This window comes from Callospermophilus lateralis, unplaced genomic scaffold, assembly GCF_048772815.1.
Source record: "Callospermophilus lateralis isolate mCalLat2 unplaced genomic scaffold, mCalLat2.hap1 Scaffold_43, whole genome shotgun sequence".
NCBI classification, from domain to species: domain Eukaryota; kingdom Metazoa; phylum Chordata; class Mammalia; order Rodentia; family Sciuridae; genus Callospermophilus; species Callospermophilus lateralis.
Window position 1 is genome coordinate 2,026,644 of NW_027514380.1, and position 12,858 is coordinate 2,039,501.

At 40.4% G+C, this 12,858-nt stretch overlaps 1 protein-coding gene across 11 annotated transcripts in view; it reads right to left on the reverse strand.

Moving 5' to 3' along the window:
• The window catches only part of LOC143640649 (uncharacterized), a 48,861-nt gene extending 45,913 nt beyond the window's left edge, over nucleotides 1–2,948 (reverse strand). For all 11 annotated transcript variants that reach the window (XR_013155057.1, XR_013155052.1, XR_013155053.1 and 8 more), the window contains exon 1: nucleotides 2,742–2,948. The gene's annotated coding sequence lies outside the window, so the exon portion shown is untranslated. The remainder of the gene's footprint in view (nucleotides 1–2,741) is intronic.
• Between the last annotated feature and the right edge of the window lie 9,910 nt (nucleotides 2,949–12,858).

Sequence of the window (12,858 nt, forward strand, 5' to 3'; positions counted from 1 at the left end):
ACATTACAGCAAAGGCCATTCCGCCAGAAATTAAGTTTTCAAAATAGATCATTGTGCCACATTTAAAAGTAGGTAAGCACAATCACTGAAATGACTTCTCAGTTAATGAAAAAGCAGGCCTCTTTATTTCATTGAGAACAATACATTGGAAATGCTATCTTCCAAAACTGAACTTACTCAATGATGACATTTGATTGTTTTTCCCTGTATGGATTTTAATTCTACATAGCATTAAGGACATTTTTGACATTTGTTAATTCTTTTTCATATTCTATATCCATTTTGTTTTAGTTTCATTTTATATTATAAAACTACTGAATATGTTTAAATGTAAGTGTACCAGAATAAAAATAACAAAATAAGGGGCTGGGGTTGAAGGAGAGCACTTGTCTAAGCACATTTGAGGCACTGGGCTTAACCCTCAGCACCACATATAAAATAAATAAAATGAATAAAGATTAAAAAATAAAACTCAACATTATTAAAAAATAATCAAATATTAATTCTGTCGAGAATTTTGAGGTTTATGTGTATAAAGTCATTCATAATGACACAGATAGCCTAATCCCCATAACCAATTACCGTATATGAATCTTGCTATGCTAATTATTCACTCTAATTTAGGAGAAAGAAAGTACTATAGGTTCTGTTCTATGATATATCCCTTGAAAGATGGTCTTGGTTCCCACATGGTCTGTCCTGATTATTACTACAGTACAATAATATAGTAACAAGTTAGAATTTCAGAGAGAATCCTGGTTAGGAAAAACAAAAACAAAAAACCTCATCTACAATTTTCATCCTCTTTATTCATCTGGTTATCTTAAATAAATATCAAAAAAAAATTTTTAAAAACTGAAATGTGATTTTAAACTTAAAATTTTCTCATTACAAATTTCTGTATCTCCAGAGATTTATAACATTATTTATTTAATTTGTATGTGTTTATAGTGCTTCCCCTACTCAGGTATTTTCAAATATTGCAATGAACATGCTCCCCCTCACAAAAACTAGCATGGTTCCTTCACAAGATGTATAAATTTTTCAAAACAAATCTATTCTATGTTTCTAAAATTCATTTTAAAGTACAGGAACAAAAGTTGCTGTAAAAAAAATTACTTAAAAGTAATAGAAGAAATAAGGATAAAATCGCACTGTTATATCAAGAACTATGTAATGTTCTGAACAACCTACAATAAAAATTAATTTAAAAAAAAAGAGATACAGGAAGAAAGCAAGCAAAATGCAAAATCAGGGGAATAAATCTAAATAAACATGATACATAATAATAAAAAAAAGTGTGTCATTTAATCAAAGTAAGCCATGTGAAATGAACATCTGGGTTTGGTGAATTTCTCCTCTCTGAAAGAAAAAATGAATTCCATTTTTTAGCATTTGAATTCACATCACAAAACTTGGTTCTTCAATAGTCTTCAATAGCATCATTACTAAGCATACAAGTTAAGTCCTATGTACTCTGAACGGAACCTACATGCCTAGCCCTCTGTGCATCTTATAGTCCAATGACTAGATATTATTCTCTGAATATATCTAGTATTTCCGTTTAATGGTCTTTTTCTTTTCTCCTTGGAATGTCTATTGAAATCTGAGACAACTAGCTTAAACTTATCTGCTTCCCTTTGGTGTTCCAACAGAACCGATTTTCCTTTTCTTAAGCAATAACAATTCTTGATTTACATAGTACATATGTGTGTACATATTCATTTCTAAATCCTGTTGAGTTGCCTGTATCTCAGAGGTAGAGGCCTTGCCTTGTTTAATCACTTATCATTTAGAGTGTCACTCAAGACATGATCAATTAAACTAGTATTGACAAGTTAATTTAAAACTGAATGTCTTGTATACAGTCTAAAATAATGTCTTAATTTACAATATTTAATTGAATTTCTGACCATACTTTAAAATCCCCTACTGTTATATATGTTTGATGTCTATGTTTTTAATAATAAATAGTGCATTGAAATAAAAATCTTGGTGTACATTTAATTTTTCATTAAATTTTTTTTCATTTAAAAAAATTCCCAATTTTAGGACACCAAGATTAAAGGTGCTGGAAAAAGATTAGCTATTAAAATATATTACCAAAATGTTTTGTAACAGGATTGAACTGTTCAAATACCACAGAAAATCTGAGTGTGCTAAATCCTCAAGGCATTTTCAGAATTGAACATTAAAATGTTTAGTTTTTGACAATTTACTTGAGTTAAGAATATATAATCTTTTTAATGTAATTCATCTAATGATATTTTCATCCAAACTTTCCTCCGGAGCACGGGCGCGGGGCAGAGGCGCCGGCAGGGCAGCCCGAGTCCAGCTCGGCCTGGAGACAAATGGGTCCGAGTCCGGCGCCCGGGTCGCAGGGCTGGCCGCCCAGCAGAGGCCGCGCCCCGCACCATGGTCCCCCGCCCCGCACGCCCGCCGCCGCCCGCCGCCCGCCCCGCCCCGCCCGCCGCCGCCCGCCCCGCCCCTAGGGTGTGTCTGCGGGAGAGTGCGGGGTCCTCGGAGGCCCCGCGAGGGCCGCGACCAATGTCCAGCGCGGCGCCCCCAACCCTCCAGGCCCGCGGCGCGCGCGCCGGAGCGGGGATGGCGCAGAGGGGAAGCGGGTCTCCGCCAGCCCCGTTGCAGCCGCGCGCTGCCGACCGAGGGAGGGCCTCGCTCCCGCCGCCGCCGCCGCCGCCGCCCCTGGGCACCGCGGCCCTGCCACCGCCGCCCCTTGGTACCTCAGGCCCCGCCGCCGCCGCCGCCGCCGCCTCAGGCACTGACTGCGGGAGATTCAGCCGCCAGCAGCGCTTCCGGATCCGGCTGCAGCCGCCTCCTCTGCCGGCCTGGGGTGCGCTCCCAGCTGCAGATTCGCCTCTTGGCTCCCGGGGACGGCCAGCTCCAGCTGCCCCAGCAGCCCGGGCCTTGCAGCTCCCCACTCCTACAGGCCAGCGGCCGCCACCGCCGCCATCAGGGCATTGACTGTCTGGGGCAGCCTGGACCTGCCGGCTCCGCCCCGCCGCTGAAGCTCCGCCCAGGCCCCGCCCCGCCCTTTCTTCGCCGGCCCAGGCCCCGCCCGCCCTCGAGGCCCCGCCTCCGCCGTCCGACCTGCCTCACCCGCCTGACCAGCCTCACCCGCCTGACCAGGCCATGCCCCTGGCTTTGGCCCTTCTTCACTCGCTGGCGGGCGCCCCGCCCCCGTGACCCTCCTAGCTTCGCTCTACCGGGCAGGTCTGGTTGGGCTGCACAGGCCCCGCCTTCGCCGTCTAACCGGCCTCACCCGCCCGACCAGGCCACGCCTCCGGCGTCGGCCCTTCTTCACTCGCCCGCGAGCGGCCAGCCCCCGTGGCCCTGCTAGCTTCGCTTGCCCGGGCAGGTCCCTTGGGCTGCGCAGGCCCCGCCCCTGAGGCCTTTCCCGGCTTCCCTAGCGGCCAGTGCCCGGGCGTGGGCATGCGAGGCAGCTTGGGACCCGCTGCCGCCCTTCGGGGGCGCCTTTCTAGGGGGGGCGGGGGCCGGAGGACAGGGCGGTGGTGCTCTCGGTAGTCGCCGCCTCCCTCGGCAGTGAGCCTGCCTTTGTCCTGCGGGTCGCCTCCTTACCTCGCTGGGCGCCTCCGAAGCCACTGGGCTGGAAGCCCCGCGCGGGCCTGGTCGCCGTTCTGTCCACTGACTTGCGGGGATGCTTTCCCAGACCAGAACTCCAGGAGGGATGGGCAGAGTGGGGGACGTTGCCAGGCCGCCGCCTCCCGCCGGTTCAGGACGCTCCGCTGTAGCGCCGCCCACCACCTCGCTGCGTTCAGGACGTGCCGCTGTTGGCTCGCCCTGCGCCCTCCCGAGGTCTAGATCCCGGGTTTCTCCTGGGAAAATAGGTGTGTGTCAACCGACGGAGTGGGAAACCTAGTGCATTTATTATTTTGGTTGTTTTGGCTAAAATGCAAAGTTCTCCTCTTTTCTGGTATGTTTCCCAAAATACCAAGCCAATCTCCCTGGTTTTAGGAATTTCAAAGTACAACAAGCATATGTAAGTAGAAACTAAACCAAATAGACCTGCTTGGGCTTACTCTCCCATATTGCTTATTCATGGCACGAGGCTTAATGTTTAGCTTTGACTTATGTACCCTTAATTTGGTGGTTCTTTTTCCAGAACACAACCAAAATGACAGTAAAGTTCAGTTTTTCCATAATTAGATGAAAGTTGATTTTATGAAACTATAAATTGATTTAAACAGCTTATTTGTTTTAATAGTTTTACTGGCACATTATAGTTGTACATAATGGGGGATTTATTGTAACATATTCATACATGAACACAATGTAACAATTTGGCCAGTAGCATTAACCAGTATTTGTCTTTTTTATCGCTTGCTCCCTCCCCCTGATCCCTCTCCTCAACTGATATCTTATCTCAATTTATAGATTTACATGAGATTCCCCCCAAAACACCTTTATTTTCGTTTTTCCTCTCTAGCTTTCACATATCTGAGAAAACATACCACCTTTGACCTTCTGAGTTTGGCTTATTTCACTTAACCTAAGTTCTCAAGTTCTATTCATTTTCTTATACATGCCACAATTTCATTTTTCTTATACATGCCACAATTTCATTTTTCTTCCTGGCTTAGTAAAACTCCTTTGTGTATACATACCACATTTTCTTTATCCATTCATTCACTGATGGACGCTTTGGCTGGTTCCATAATTTGGCAATTGTGAATTTAGCAGTTATAAAATGGGTATTTATCTGTAGCTGTAGTATGACTAATTCTTAAGGATAAATACTATCCAGTGGTTTAGCTGGGTCATATGGTGGTTCCATGCCAAGTCTTTTGAGGAACCTCCATACTAATTTTCCATACTGGTTGTACTAATTTACAAGCCCATCAACAATATAAAAGTGTTCCTTTTTCTCCACTTCTTGTCCACCATTTATTATTGTTTTTATTCTTAATGGCTGATGTTCTAACTGGAGTAAAGTGAAATTTCAATGTAGTTTTGCTTGCTTAAGCAGTTTTTAAAAATATATTATTTTTTCTAATTAGTTATACCTGATAGCAGGATGCATTTTGGCATCTCATAGGTAAATGGAGCAGTTTTGATCATGACTTAGTTTACCATGCAACACTGATTGACTCTAGTTTCACAGTTGTCATTTTATGTTTACTGAAAATTTTAAACGAGAAATATGTATATCACATTTCATTTCCATTAAGCCACTTGCTAGTGTGATAATTAAAATAGTTTCTACCTAACAGGGAAATTCCAGAAACTTGGTTTGGTGGGCCTTTCTAATGATAACTATCACCCTGCATGGAATACAATTTATAGTAACATCAGCTACATCTAAGCAGTTAATAATCTTCAGCGCATCTAGAATTTTATTTTTTTTTTACTTTAAATAAATTTTATTTCAGGGCTGGGGTTGTGGCTCAATAGTAGAGCACTCACCTCGAATGTGTGAAGCCCTGGGTTCCATCCTCAGCACCACATAAAAATAAAGGCATTGTGTTGTGTCCATCTACACCTAAAAAATAAATATTTTTTTAAAAAATAAATAAAATTTATTTCATATACAAATAAAGTTTATTTCATTTTTTATTGCTTTTTGCTTTCCTCAATAGAAAAGTTTTGATAATAACAATTTTATAATACTTCTTTTTGTTAATTGCCTGCATGCTAAAAATAGCATGAGCAGAGTTCTTAGTCCTGCTACTATTCACATTGTTTAATCAGTTTCCTAGCCATCATTTTCTCCAAAAGTAGGTACTGGCATTTTCTGAAAAATGCCTTTTTTTTCATATGGCTTTCCTTATTTTTCTTTATAAGATTTCCTAAAATTATCTTCACAACTGCATAAATTTGAAGTTACTGACACCTTCAATTACTGCTTCTCTATAGAATCTTAAATCAAAAATTTTCTCTGTTTGTAGGACGGTATCTACTACATTCAAGCAAACACTGCTTAATGTATTCTCAATTCTGGTTTCTTCAAATGTTCAGCTTAAATCTTTCCCTAGAAATTGTCTTTTTAAAATCCACTTAGAGCTACACACGTCAACATATATTTTTACAAGAGGAAGCTCAACATATATTTTAAATTTGTTGCTTTGATAATCTTAAGCAAATTTGTAGACTGCACAGATTGACATCTCAATTTTAGCACATTTGTGTACAAAATATAGTTTGTTGTTGTGGTGGTACTAGGGATGGAAGATGTGGCCTCCTGTGTACTAGCACTCATCCTACCACTAAGCCACATCCCCAGCCCCAAATATAGTTTTATCCAATTAGAAGCTCCATCAAAAGATTCTCCCCACAAGTTCAAGTATCCCAAAGCACAATTATACATTTCAAAATTAGTTTTTTAATAAAGTTTATGCTCTTTTCATAGAGTACATTGATTTTCTTTTTGGTCATTATAAGACTTTAAAGCTGCTGAAGGTGAATAATCTGATTTTAGAGTGCCAATGATTTTGAATGAAATGCATGAAAATGTAGAGGCTTTGTGTCAGTCCTCCAGTTTAACTAGTAGGTCCATAGGTTTATTCACAACAGAGTGCTTTAAGGAGCTTTCCCAGCAGGCTTTCCAACTGGGCCACAGTGTAAAAAAGCAATCAGCATACTTGCTTCCTTCTCCGATGTAGGCAAAACCATCTCTATTTCACATGTTCCAGACAAACCTCATGAGATTTTCCACATGTACCAGTGGGTCTCAGAAGTAGCAGCCCGGTGGGGCTCTTGTGTGTGGAAAGTGGCAGCAGCAGGCCACAGCATTCTAGGCGCAAGGCTGACACACAGAATCACAGCAGCGTCAGAGGCCTCCCAAGCTTCTCTGATTATGACCAGGCCCAGGACTGCTTGGAGGTGCACATATACCACCTCTCATATCAAGTCATTTTTAAGTCATATTTACTTACTTCTTTTCAGATAGCACCCTGTACAGTATTCTAGTGACTTTGAATCTGGAAAGGTTCAGGAAAAAAGTTATCACCAGCCATCTTTCATATTTCCCCACAAATTTAAATTCTGTCCTCTCACACACTATTAAACATGGCAGACGCTGGAACTAAGACAATGAAGGTCTATCAAACTCATCCCAAATGATTTTAATGCTAATATTAATAAGGCCTTATCTACACAAACACGTGCATTTGAAAGAAAAGTGACCACAACACTCGAGCAACCAAAAGATCTTTATTGCAGCAGTGCAACAAAGAGAAAGGAAAGAAGGAAAGAGAGAGAAAGAAGAGAAGAGATGAACAGGGAGAGAGCAAGAGCGAGAGAGAGAGAGAGCACATGCAAGAAAGAGAGCAAGAGAGAGAGAGCAAGAGAGAGAGGTGCCTGGCAGGAGGGAGTTTTTATAGCCCAAATCTAATGGGGCCTCTGGGTCTGCAAGCTGCCTTGTTGGCCCAAAGGGGTTTGAGTGCTCAGCCTTGAGCAGGACTTGACACAAACAGGTGATAAAGACCAGATAGAGGGGGGTTTGAGTGCCTGGGCTATCTTGCAGCCAACATCTGTTAAGCCTGCCCTGCAGACAACACAGTTCAGCCTGCTCTGCACCCTTAGTTATGTTGATTGGTCTTGAGGGAGACCTAGACCATGCAAAAGATTTGATTGGCATGATAAGTGTATTGATAGGGATAGCCAGCTGTGTTGCTCTCTTAAATACTCTTTTAAAACAAACCTTATTTAAATTTCAAATTTTAAAAAAAATTAGGTGCCAGCTTTATTCAGTGCTATTTTTGAAAGCATGTCTTAAAATAGTCTTTACTTATAAAATGTGAAAGAAAAAAGCCTCTCCTTCAAAAATTAAAAGAACCCCCAAATATGATTCATTTTGCAGAATTACCAGCTAAGCAAGATGAAGACTTACTAGCTATGATTATCAAGTAGCTGATTACAATGCTTTACCATCAACCAAAGGTCTGCCCCGCCCCCTTTCAGAAGCAGTGCAGAGTGGCCCCAAAAGGCCATCCCAGGGACAGGGAGAGGCCCACCCAGCCCACATCCCAGGGGGCAGTGGGTCCTGGGATGTTTCCAGCCTCCACCACCATGAGCAGCAACTTTATAAAGAACCCCAAGAGAGATCAGAGAAAAAATTGTCCAGCTGAGCCCCGGGAACCCCAGAAATATAGGGGCTGACAAGGCCAGTGGTGTTTTGAGGCTCTGGGGCGGGGCTTGTGAAATAGTAGTAAGTAATTTAAACACTGTCAGATGGAAACAATAAACAGCTTCATGGTCCATACATAGGCTGAGCATCCTGAATCCAGAAATGTGAAATCCAAAATGTTCCACATCTGAAATTTTTTAGTGTTCCCATGACACTACAACTGTAAACTTCCATGCCCAGCCTCATGAAATGGTCACACAAGAGTCCCACTGCATTTATTGTTGCAATCTCAAAAAATAATAAAACATTTATTTCCAACCAAATTAGGTACATTAAAAGCCTAGAGTAAATGGAAAGGGAGGGAATCAAGTTTATGTTTAGAGACCTACAATCTAAAATAAAGAAGGAAGCCAGGGACAGGGCACACACCTGTAATCCCAGTGGCTCAGGAGGCTTGAGGCAGGAGGATTGTAAGTTCAAAGCCAGCCTCAACAACTTAGTGAGGCTCTAAGAAACTCAGTGAGATCCCCAGTACCATGAAAGAAAGAAAGAAAGAAAGAAAGAAAGAAAGAAAGAAAGAAAGAAAGAAAGAAAGAAGCAATCATTTTGTCTAAGAGAACACATGAAATAATAGTAACAAAAAAGGAGCTATGTTGTACATCCTTCAGGAGGGAGTATGTCTTTGAATTTACTTTAAGGTGAAGTCATATTTGAATGTTAGGAGCTTCATGGTTTGAGGACAGTGTAGAGTCACCACAGATAACTGCACAGGCTGAGTACTGCACAACGTCAGGTGACATTATTCAAATGGATTGTGATGCACTTCTCAAGGACTAGAGGGCATTAGGTTGGGAACATAGTTAGAGGTTATGTTGAGTATGGGTAACAAAGCCCCCAAGCAATGGTTTGATCATGAGGGGGTGTTTCTCTTGGGCAGCAAGAAGTTAGGGAGGCCTAGTTTATATGGTGTACAAAGTCATCAAAAACCACCTGATGTCTCTCTTCTGCCATTCTATGTAGCTCAGCATGGTGGAACAGAAATAGGGAAGCAGAGAGCCAGAGGAAGCCAGGCTGAGGACTGCCCAGGGAAGGACAGTGGGAGGCCAAGGAACTGGATTGTGGTGCATGCATATGATTCCCCAAATTGTCCATCCTGAAGTGCATCCTGGGGAAGGAGTGCCAGACAGTCAGGCAGGGCTCTGCTAGTGAGACAGGCGGTAGGACAGGTAGCAAGGTTCCTTTTGGACTTTCAGATACTGGGGGGAAATTCTACCTGAGAAAATCAATGATCTCAAAGAGGTAAATGAATATTACTTCCTTTTGGCCTATGACAAGAATGTTTGCCTTTAATTTGAGATTCGTCAAGTAATTCTGTTTTGCTCATTGAAAAATTCTAAACTTTAGGGGTTGGGGATGCAGCTCAGTGGTAGAGCACTTGCCTAGCACATGTGATCCTCTGCACCTCATTAAAATATATATAAATGTGTATGTATGTTTGTGTGTGTGTGTATGTATATATATAAAAAATATACAAATAAAATATACAAATAAAATAAAGTGAAAAAAATCTAAACTTTAAGGATAAAATTTTTGTGCTAAAATGAAACTATTTCTGTCACAATGATTTTGTTTCTCAAGCTAGAGCCTAGATTTCCACATGTGGGCTCCATTTCTCACATTGGTCTAGGTTAATTTTACCCCAATAAATTTTCTCACTCCTCTAAGCCAAGGAGAAAAAACAATTCTCAAGAAAAAGGAGAAATTAACAATAAATCAATAAAGACATCTTAATGATAAAAGCAAAATTTTGTAGAAAAACAGATGGTGATTTGATGACTGAAGAATTTTTTTAAAAATGTATTTTAATGAAAATGTGTGTGTGTAAATTTAAGCTAAATATTTTAGTGTCACATGACAATTAGGATAGCTCGCTGATTGAAAATGGAAACCATTTGTCTCAAATGAATACTGACAGTTGTTGGAAGTGACAGCTGAATTGGAAGCACCACCTCCTACTTAAGTTGGGGCACATTTAGGAATATATGCCCTTATCAGACTGGGGATAGCAAGAGCCATAACAATCTCTCTAGGGGAAGTAGTATTTATTGCATATTTCAATTTCCCCCTACTAATATTTGAAGGGATTAAATAAGTGAGATCCAGAACTACTGCTATTTATGTAAATATACTTTAAGGAATCAGTAAAACAAGTCAGTCCTTATTCAGATATTACAAATAAGAAAATAAAAATGACTGTAACAGACTTACAGACCAGCATCACAGCTGCAGTGGTGGAAGATAAGACATTGCTCTAGGAACCAGTAACATAAATTTGATTTTTCTTGTGTGGACCTCATTTTATTTAATACTAACTATTAAATTAAATAGTAATTGTTTCTTTCATCATCACTGTGGGTGATCATCGTTTAGAGTAGGGGATACGGGTTTATAATTGTTTGAGTTCAGACCTGGTGAACATAAAATGACACATTTCTCAGAGGGGGAATCCTTCCTCATGAGAGCTTTTAAAGCTCCAACCTGAAGACTCTGTATACTTGACTAAGGAAGGCCAAGGCATTCCATGGAAGATGAAACCTTCTGGAATAAAGAAGAACCAGGCCCACAGAGTCAGCAGCAGAAGAGCTGCGGGGCCCCTGCAGCAGCCCCGCTCTGGTTTGGCTCCGCTCTGGTTTGGCTCTGCTGAGGCAGGAGGCTTTTGTGTCTCAAGCCAGAGCCTAGGGCTGGAGATGTGGCTCAAGCTGTAGCACACTCACCTGGAAGGCGTGCGGCCCCGGGTTCAATCCTCAGCACCACATACAAACAAAGATGTTGTGTCCACCAATAACTAAAAATAAATAAATAAATATTAAAAAAATTTAAAAAATAAAATAAAAGAAAGATGGACCGAATGGATCCTTCAATTAATTAAAAAAAAAAAAAAAAGCCAGAGCCTAGTTTTCCACTCAGGGCTCCATTTCTCACATTGGTCTAGGTGAATTTTACCCCAATAGATTTTCTCACTCATCTAAGCCAAGGAGAAAAAAAATTCTCAAGAAAAAGGAGAAATCAGATAACAATACAATGGAGAAAATATTACCTGCAGAATTGGCTGTCTGTCCCTGAGAAATTGAAGATGGTTTGAAGCCTGCGAGCTCTTACACTGATAAAACGATACTATAAATTTTAATTTATTTAAAGACAAAAATACACTAAGTATAATTTTTGAATAGGAGAAATTAATTACAAATTTTCATACTATAAAAATAATCTTTTCTATTAATATTATTCTCTAATGCATTTTTCTGAAAATGATGAATGCAATATTACCTCCTTTTGACTCATTGAATAGAAAAAGATCATTAAAATGTTGGTACAGAATCTCTTTGTATATAGCAGTTTGTAAAGAAGTCTGTGGTAAAGTGGAGTTTTTGAAAGAGGACTCATTTTTTTGTACCAGCTTTTGGTGGAGGATTAGATTTTTGGACTCTGTGGCTGCATTGAATCCCTTAACCTGAAGCTTAGTGGCTGAAAACAACCCTTAACTATACTTCTCCACCATGCTGTGTCCAACTGGTTGCTCTGATGCCTATTGGGCCCCCTCATGCAGCTGCCCTGGGGTGGGGGGAGGTCACTGCATGTGTAGTCTAGCAGGTGAGAGACCCTAAAATCCGGTACTTGGTCTTCTTCTCTTCCTGGGGGTCCAGAGTTCCTCAAGGGCTGGGGGGCAATGGGGGAGGAGGTTGTGAAAAGCTGTGAAAGCTGGTGAGGTCTATATTCTGAAATTGCCCCACATAGCTTCCTGTCACATCTTATAAAAGTCAAGGCATTTGACCAGGACAGCTCAGCATCAGAGGTGGGGGCAAATCATTGGCATAAGGTTCACAAAATTACAGCTATGTTTTTTAAAGACAACAAATGGAAACCTTTGAAAACTTGATATTTCATATTAATTCCCCACCAGAGAAAAACAAAAAGCACACATATACCAGTCCTCTGTCCATTTTAAAGAAAGCTGATCTTCTGTGTTACCTTAGAATCAGGAATGGTCTGATTCAAACAGCTTCCATTTTTATGGATTTAATTCTACGTACTGTTTAACATGAATAAGCAGGAAAACCACAAGATAAAAACATATGTCCATCTGTACCTTTTTCAGTGTTAGATTCTGTATTTATTAAAAATTGCATTTTTATTCAATATAACATGATTTTTACAGAAGTTAAGGCTGAGAAACTTGAAATATAGTAGTTCAACTGAAACTTATAACTTTTGGAAAATATTTTGTTTGACCTCAAATGGGACATTACTCATATGAATGAATACATAACAAGATGATAGTACTTTTCTAGTTTTATAAAAAGCTTTTTTATTTTAATTAATTTGTCATTCTGTCTCTGATTACATTCTTTTAATCTGAGGAGGCTAAAAGCAAATAGTTTATAATCTTCTGCAATCATGGGTAGAAGGAGCTTCCCTCAAAGAAGAAAGCAGATATATTTTTGCTTAATTAATGTGCTTTAAAAATATGTTAAAGCATATGAGCATTTTGCAAAAATAATTTAATAATTACTATAACTTAATAATTGGCATCAGTTAAATCTTCTCAAGATTCATTTCTTATTTGATAGAATCTTTGTAGTGAATTGATTTTACAATCCCTGTTAGTTTAATTGGGCTAACTTTAAAGTGAAATCAATGAAGAATATTTTATTACTTTTATTTTTTATGTGCATTCATTATTTGCTTCCAGAAGA